Consider the following 9530-nt stretch of genomic DNA (forward strand, 5'->3'; position numbering starts at 1 on the left):
GTTTTAACTAAAATAAAAATGAACTATATAGTACCATTAGATAATTAAATAAAGGCACAAATATTTTCAATACATATCTCCATTATCCAGGCATAACTTCTACTAACTTTGAAAAACTATGGGAGAAAAGGAACAAGGAATCAAGGTTCATATTTTTTAAATATTTTTGAAAGGCGATTTTATTTTAGTATATTCCTATACAATAATGACATAGAGATGTATATGTTCATTTTTTCATGAATGTTAAAATGTCCCAAATCAATAAAAACAGAAACAATTTGGTGATGAGCCAAATGAAAATGTATAGTTTCATCCAAATCCTGGAAGTTCAAAATGAAAAATATGCTAAAATTGGGCCTATAAACATTATTAAACATCTTTCCAAGAGAATTCAATGATGATAACGTATTTGGTAGGATAGTATAAGAACAGGACTGTAATTGTTTCTTCAGGCAGGAAATGCATTGTTAGTGGTTCAGACTGATGAAAATTTACCGTTCTGGTTAAACAATAGAAAATTAACAAAAGAGAACTATAATAAAGGAAGTTTGTGTATTTACAGTCTCTTTTATCTGTTGATTTTTAGAAACCCTCAAAAATACCTCAAGGACTATTCTATTTATAATATGTCTTAGATGTTAAAAATTAAAATTAATGTATATTATCACTTTACCTGAAATAATTTACAAGGCTCAGCAATAAGTGTTGTTATAAAAACTTTTAAAATGCCCATACCCAATACTTTTGTCTTCTATTTATTCCACAAATCATTATACAGGCCAAACTCAGATGACATTGTAGGCAATTAAAAACAATAACAATTATATTTTAATATTTTGACAGTTTATCATCAGAATTAACATAAGAAATTATTTTTCACATTGGCTTTCAAGAAGTTTTTAACATAGTGGTGCCCTTTCTTTTAAGAATAAAAAATACAGTATATATTACACAGAAGTCTTATATGTCAAAAGTGGAATTTCTCCCATTAATGCTTGGAGAAAGGCTTGGATATCGGCCCACTTGGAAACTCTCCTCATATCTAATTTCCTCTGACAATGGTCTTTGGAGGTCATCCATAGACTCCCCAGACTCTATGGAGCACTTTGGAAAACAACTAATATAATAAAGTCATTATTTTACAGATAAAGAATCTTGACTTCAGCAAAGAAAAATTATACTCCAAATTTTTTGTCTGCCCACTCATTCTTCTCTTAATTTCTTGAGAACTTAAATATGTTTTAGTCGAAAATATTTTTTACATAATTAAGGGATATTTCTTTTTACAGAGATCAGAAAATAGTAATAAGCCCGAATAAGACTATTACCCATGACTTCCATGATCAGATAAGTAATGAAGACATCTTGTCACGTACCATTCATGATATTGTTAGTTAATTACTACAGATGACCAACGGATAATTTGTGCTTCCTTTAACATGGTGGGAGGTACAAGATATACTAATCTGAATGTGTTGTCCTGTATACCTAAAACTCTTACTGATGTGGTAGGGTTTCTTCCTCCACTCTTGGTAGGGCAGGTGTCTTAACAAGACCATCAACGAACTACCTACTTATCCCTCATCTGGTGTGATTAGCATAAAGTCATTTTTCTGACACTGGTCCAGGTCACTTCAGAACATATTATGACAGAGATTAGAAGAGTTAACATAGATCTGTGACAAGGATGTCCATTCCAAGTGAATTCAAAATTTTTCTGACCTAAATAACATCAGAAAAAATGGCAGAGTAGGCAACTCTGGAGTTCAAAAACACTGAAAACTTGTTACAACTGTCAGAATCCACCTATTGAAACTCTGGAAGATAGGTAAAGGTTTACAGTAACCAAACAAATAATTAACCAGGAGAAAGTTCACTGAAACAGAGTAGGAGATCTTTGGGGCTCCAATCAGTAAACTAACTTTACTCCTTAAGGACATATATAAAGAAAAGAAAACTAAACCCAAAGCTAGCAGAAAGAAAATAAGAAAGATTAGATCAGAGATAAACAGTATAGAGAATAGAAATCCATACAGAGCATGAACAAAACCAAAGCTTGTTCTCTAAAAGGTCTACATAACTGACAAACCTTTAGTTAGATTAATGAGAGAGAGAGAGAAGAATCATATTAATGGAACAGAAATAAAAGTGGGGACATTTCTACCAACCTTACACAAATTTTAAAAAAGGACTGTAAGAAAACACTATGAAAAATTATACATCAATAAATTAGATAACCTAAATGAAATGGACAGATTCCTATAAATTCACAAACTGCCAAAACTGACTCAGGAAGCAACAGCAAGTCTCACAGACCTTTAATAAGTAAAGAAAAATGAATAATCAAAAACATCCCAACAAAGTAAAGCCCAGGACCAGACGATGGCTTCATTGGTGAATTCTAAAAAAACATTGAAAGAAGAATTAATACCAACCCTTCTCAAACTCTTCCAAAAATAGAAGAGGTAACACTTCCTAACTGATTAAAGGAAGCCAGCATTACCCTAATAACAAAGCCAAACAATGACAGCACAGTAAAATACAGAACAATGTCCCTTATAAACGTGAGCAAAAAATTCATCAACAAAATGCTAAAAAATAGAATTTAATGCATATTAAAAGCATTGTACACCATGAGCCAGTAGGATATATCCCAGGAATAAAAGGGTATTTCAACATACAGAAATCAATCAATGTAATACATCACTATAATAGAAAGAAGGGAAAAAACACATATGATCATGTTAATAGATGCCAGAAAAGCAATTTGCTAAATGCAACAGCCTTTTATGATGGAAACACTCTGTAAAATAGGACTAGAAAGGACTGTCCTCAACATGATAAGAAAGCATATATGAAAAACACATACCTAACATAAAACTCAATTAAAAAACACTGAAAGTTTTATCTCTACTATCTCTCTAATATAATGAGAAATGATGCCCACTTTAACCACTTCTATTCAATATTGTACTGGAAGTCTTAGCCAGAGTAATTAGGCAAGAAAAATAAATTCAAAAGTATCAAAATTGTATATAAACTATCTCTATTCACAGTTGAAATGACCTCATATGCAGAAAATCCTAAAGAACCCATATTAAAACTGTTAGAGCATATAAACAAATTCTGCAAAGTTTCAGGTTACAAGATCAACACAAAGATCACTTGTTTTTCTACACAGTAGCAACAAACAATCTGAAAGGATATTAAGAAAACAATTCCACTTACAATAGCATCCAAAACAATAAAATATCTAATAAAAAATTTAAACAAGAAGGTGCAAGTATTGTAAACTAAAAACTGTGAAACACTGATGACAGATATTAACAAATACATAAGTAAATGGAAAGATATCTCATGCTCAAAAATAAGAAGACTTAAAATTGTTACGTGGCAATACTTCTCAAAGTGATCTACAGATTTAAAGCAGTTACTATCAAAATCAAAACAGCCTTTTCTGCAGAAGTGGAAAATACAATCCTAAAATTCATATGTAATTACAAGGTATCCAAACAGCCAAATAATCTTTTTTTAACATCTTTATTGGAGTATAATTGCTTTACAATGGTGTGTTAGTTTGCACTTTACAACAAAGTGAATCAGTTATACATAAACATATGTCCCCATCTCTCTTCCCTCTTGTGTCTCCCTCCCTCCCACCCTCAATTTTTTAAAATTAATATGGGTATATGATGAAAAAAAATTGGGAATCACGGGGTCTACAGATTCTGGCTTTGTCCTGTCCCTTCCCATTCACCCAGTGTGTGGTCCATCACAGCATCACCCAGATGCCGGGCCCCACCTCAGACACCTCCATTCAGTTGGTCTGCTGTAGAACTGAGGCTTCTGTAATTTTTCTTTCTCTTTCTTTCTTTCTTTCTTTCTTTTTTTTTTTTTTTTTTGTTGGAGGAACTGTTAAATAAGAACAGTCTCGCTTAGAGTCAAGCCCAGCACATATGAAGCACTGGATCAGTGTTTGCTAATGTTACTCCTGATAACATCTTGAGAGCCCTTTTTCACCACTCCCACCGCCCTCGCTAGTCTAGGGAACAGCACCAGAAACAGTCTCTTCTCAGAGACCACGAGGGGACACCAGCTCTCCAGCTCTCCACAGGTGTCTCCTGGCTCCATCAGTGCCAGTGAGTTTTTCATATCAGTGATTTCACAACGAGCTGCTCTTCGTTTGGTTCAATATTTTATTATTGCTGTATCTGCCACAAGAGCAACCACAAATGCGGTCTCTCCTGGGCCCTTGGAGTGGGGCGTCTCAGGCACTTCGGGGGCATCTTTGTGTTCGGCAGCTCTCCTGGAGGTTCTCGTCTTGGTGGGCAGCTCTGGGGCCTGCAGGAGAGTACCTGCAACCCCTCGCATGCCTTTCTTCCCCAATTCCTTTCCCACTCCATCTGATATGCTGGATTCCTGGAACATTGTTTCAAAGGCTCGGTGGATTTCAGCGAATGAGGGCCGGTTGGAGGGATTCCACTGCCAACATGCTCGCATGAGTCCGTAGACCTTCTCTGGGCAGCCTTCCAGGCACTCCATGCGGTCGTCTTTCTCTAGAAGTTCATACACCTGGGACAGGCCAATTCCTGGGTAAGGTGACATGCCGTAGGTAGCAACTTCCCAAAGCAACACTCCAAATGCCCAGACATCCGACTGGATGGAGAACTTGTTGTAGGCCAGGCTTTCAGGTGCCCTCCACGTGATGCGGAACTTGGCCCCGGCGTGGGCTGTGTAGGTGTCCCCTGTCATTAACCTGCTCGGGCCAAAATCAGCCACCTTCACCAAGTGGTTTTCCCCTACCAGGCAGTTTCGGGAGCAAGATCTCTGTGGATGAAGTTCTTCTTCTCCAGGTACTCCATGGCCAATGAGATCTGAGTGGCCACGTACAGCAGCACCACGGCGTTCACCTCCTGCTGGTTACACTCCCTCAGGTAATCCAGCAGGTTCCCATAGGTCATGAACTCAGTGATTATATAGAACGGGGGCTCCCGGGTGCACACCCCAAGTAACTGTACTAAATTGGGGTCCTTGATCTCTTTCATTACTGTGGCCTCTTTCAAGAACTCTTCCACCTCCATGGTATCCCCCTTCAAGGTCTTCACGGCCACCGTCAAGGCTGTACTTCTTCCACACGCCTTCATACACCTCCCCGTACTGGCCTCCACCCAGCTTGTGCTTCATGGTGATGTCCGTGCACTCCATCTCCCACTTGTCATAGTTAGGGGACACGCTGTAGATGGTGGGCTTGTTGCGTTTGGGGGCCGGAGAGTGGAGAGTGGTCATGAGCCCACCGGCCACCATTGAGTGGTGATGAACCAGCTCGGCCAAAGTGTTGAAGTGGCTCTCTGAGGAGACGTAGAGCTTGCCGTCCGAAGCAGTGTTGATCCTGTAGTGGTACATCCTCCCTTCGTATCTCAGCGAGATGGACCTCTGCCCAGGGCTGCTCTCGCTCTCCCGGACTGAGAAGCTGCCATTGATCCCGCTGCTCAGCAGGTACTCGGCGGCATTGCGGGACACGGGCCCGTGGTACCAAGAATGTTTCTCCAGACTGTTGACTGGCATGATGTAGTTGCTTGGGACCCACCCTTGGCCATTTCTAGTTTGGGTTTCACACCATTCCCCATTGTGATTGTAGCCTAAGACCCGGAGCTTTTCACCTTTAGTTATGCTTAAAGTGTTATCCCCACTGGCCACAAAATCATACAGGGCAATGAAAAGGTTGGGGTCATTTTCGCTGGGACCAGTGAGAAGGTTTTCCTTAGAGTTCCAATGAGCTGCTTCGCTCAGACCTTGGGGCTCGAAGTCAGATGCTACTGGCCTCTGAAGGGCTTCATGTTCCACAGAAACATTGCAGTGCGGACCCCCATGCCTCGATGATTCTTTCTTCCCTGCTCCTTTGATAAAGTGCAGGGCAGGCAAACTTGGCTTTCTCTGGTCCCCAAGAGCTTTTCCAGGCTGCTGCCCGATAAAGTAACAATAGGCACTCCTTTCCAGAAGAGGGTTCAAGATCTTTCAGAATGATCAGTGAGCTTAGAAGGAAAACGATCTATATGTGGGATTTCACATTCACCGCATCTCCACAAGTCAGTAATTGAGGTCAATCACAAGACATCTTCCATAATGAAAGGAAGCGAAGATTTTAGGTTGACATATGTAAACAGAGGAGTTCAGATTATATTCGCAGTTTATCAATTCGAAGTAATGTAATTGCGATGTGATCCCAAAGTTTCTTGATTTTAAGTGTCTTTTACTGGCTGAATAAGTTTCTTCCTTTTCAAGGAGAAAAACCTAAACAGACATATTCACAGGGTATGCTGTACAAGGGTCAGTAAGGCTAAAGTCATGTCGATTTCCACACATCAAGGAAACGTTGATCGTGTTTGGATGCTCCTCCAGAACTTTTCCTGGGGAAGTCACCCCACCCCTGTCTTGGTGTCTTCATCTTCTGACAAATTTCCTGCTGCATTAGCTGCCGCTCCTGCTCCTCTACCCTGCTTTCCGGAAAAGGACACGGGTCACCCCGACTTCAGCGAGAGCTGGCTCTCCACTCAGACGAGAAGGAATGCATTGCCAGCAACTTTTAAGTCCGCTTTTTAAAAGGCCTGTGAAACCAGTCCAAGCTTTTCCTTTGCATTAAAGTTTTTGGCTGGGCTGAGACTCAGGGGGCCGTAGGTGACACTGGAAAAAGTCAGGGCATTAGAGGCTCATGGGAGCAACCTGGGGGGAAGGGGAGGCCCCTTGACAGCAGGAATGGGATTTGAATGGGGGGCTCTGAGGTCAAACATGGGGCCAGGAGTCGGAGCAAGGAGGGGCTCGGGGGCAAGAGGGAGACTGCCGGGCCGAGGCATGGGTGGTTTACTCCGGGGGCAACGCTCCTCCACGCCTCAGGAAATGGGGTGTCCCAGGTCTGGGGAAAGAGACCACCCCGAGGGTCCCAGAGCTGGGGCAGGTCTGTAAGGGACGAAAGACTCTCGCAGCCCTGAAGGCAGGTGGTGGGCAGAGGGGGTAGAAGGCCTGGCCACCTCAGCTGTTCCGAGCCTGGGGGTGTCTGCCCGAAACACACCATCCCCCAGCCCCGGATGTTGCTACGGCTGCCGCCACCAGGCAGTCACATCCCCTGGGCTCCGTCACAGGACCCGACCTCCCCCCGCAGGTAGGGGCCGTGGAAAATGGAAGGGCTCCTCAGCCGCAGGACTCGGGAACTGGCTCCGGCTCCAGCACTGTTCAGGGACAGTCACCGACCCCCACTGCCGCCATGATGGATAGCAGCCAAATAATCTTAAAAAGAAAAACAAAGTTGGAAGACTTACACTTCTTAATTTTAAAATTCACTGCAAAGCTATCCTTATCAAAACGGTGTGGTGCTGTCATAAATATAAACATATAGATCAATGAAATAGAACTGAGAGTCCAGAAATAAAGCTATACATCTATGGCCAATGATTTTCATCAAGAGTGGTAAGATCATTTCATGGAAAAAGGGTAATCTGTTCAACCAATAGGACTGGGATGACTGGGTATCCACATGCAAAGAAATGAATCTGTACCTTTATCTCATACCAATCATATAAAAAAAATCCAAAATGTATCAAAAGAGATAGGTTCAAGATGGAGGAGTAGAAGGACGTGCACTCTCTCCCTCTTGTGAGAGCACCAGAATCCCAACTAACCACTGAACAATCATCAATAGGAAGACACTGGAACTCACCAAAAAACACACCCCCCATACAAAGACAAAGAAGAAGCTGCAATGAGATGGTAGGAGGGGTGCAATCACAATAAAATCAAATCCCATAAGAGCTGGGTGGGTGACTCACAAACTGGAGAACAATTATACCACAGAAGTCCACCCACTGGAGTGAAGGTTCTGAGCCCCATATCAGGCTTCCCAACCTTGGGGTCTGGCAATGGGAGGAGGAATTCCCAGAGAATCAGACTTTTAAGTCTAGCGCGATTTGATTGCAGAACTTCGACAGGACTGGGGGAAACAGAGACTCCACCCTTGGAGGGCACACACAAAGTACTGTGTGCATCGGGACCCAGGGGAAGGAGCAGTGACCCCATAGGAGACTGTACCAGACCAACCTGCTAGTGTTGGAGGGTCCCCTGCAGAGGTGGGGGGTGGGTGTGGCTCACCGCGGGGACAAGGACACTGGCAGCAGAAGTTCTGGGAATTACTCCTTGGCGTGAGCCATCCCAGAGTCTGCCATTAGCCCCACCAAAGGTCCTGCATCCTCCACTGCTGGGTCACCTTAGGCCAAACAACCAACAGGAAGGGAACTCAGCCCCACCCATCAGCAGACAAGTGGATTAAAGTTTTACTGAGCTCTGCCTACCAGAGCAACACCCAGCTCTACCCACCACCAGGCCCTACCTACAGGAAGCTTGCACAAGCCTCTTAGACAGCATAATCCACCAAGGGGCAGACAGGAGAAGCAAAAAGAACTACAATCCTGCAGCCTGTAGAATGAAAACCATATTCACAGAAAGATAGACAAAATGAAAAGGCAGAGGGCTATGTACCAGATGAAGGAACAAGATAAAACCCCAGAAAAACAATTAAATGAAGTGGAGATAGGCAACCTTACAGAAAAAGAATTCAGAATAATGATAGTGAAGATGATCCAGGACCTTGGAAAAAGAATGGAGGCAAAGATCAAAAAGATGAAAGAAATGTTTAACAAAGACCTAGAAGAATTAAAGAAAAAATACCTAAAAGAATTAAAGAACAAACAAGCAGAGATGAACAATACAATAACTGAAATGAAAAATACACTATAAGGAATCAATAGCAGAATAAGTGAGGCAGAAGAACGGATAAGTGAGCTGGAAGACAGAATGGTGGAATTCACTGCAGAGGAACAGAATAAAGAAAGAAGAATGAAAAGAAATGAAGACAGCCTAACAGACCTGTGGGACAACATTAAACACAACAACATTTGCATTATAGGGGTCCCAGGAGAAGAGAGAGAGAAAGGACTGAAGAAAATATCTGAAAAGATTACAGTCAAAAACTTCCTTAACAGGGAAAGAAAATAGCCATCAAAGTCCAGGAAGTGCAGAGAATACCAGGCAGGATAAAAGCAAGGAGAAACACACGAAGACACATAGTAATCAAACTGAAAAGAATTAAAGACAAAGAAAAATTATTAAAAGCAATGAGGGAAAAATGACAAATAACATACAAGGGAACTCCCATAAGGTTAATAGTTGATTTCTCAGCAGGAACTCTACAAGCCAGAAGGGAGTGGCACAATATATTTAAAGTGATGAAAGGGAAGAACCTACAACCAAGATTAATCTACCCAGCAAGGATCTCATTCAGATTCAATGGAGAAATCAAAAGCTTTACAGACAAGCAAAAGCTAAGAGAATTTAGCACCACCAAACCAGCTCTACAACAAATGCAAAAGGAACTTCTCTAAGTGGGAAACACAAAAGAAGGAAAGGACCTACAAAAACAAACCCCAAACAATTAAGAAAATGGTAATAGGAACATACATATCGATAGCTGCCTTAAATGTGAA

General features: G+C 41.7%; 1 pseudogene; it reads right to left on the reverse strand.

Annotated features, from left to right (window-relative positions):
* Window positions 1-4188: 4188 nt before the first annotated feature.
* On the reverse strand, window positions 4189-6347 carry LOC131742765 (tyrosine-protein kinase ABL1 pseudogene; annotated as a pseudogene).
* Window positions 6348-9530: the final 3183 nt, after the last annotated feature.

Source organism: Kogia breviceps, chromosome 15, assembly GCF_026419965.1.
Source record: "Kogia breviceps isolate mKogBre1 chromosome 15, mKogBre1 haplotype 1, whole genome shotgun sequence".
Lineage (NCBI taxonomy): Eukaryota > Metazoa > Chordata > Mammalia > Artiodactyla > Physeteridae > Kogia > Kogia breviceps.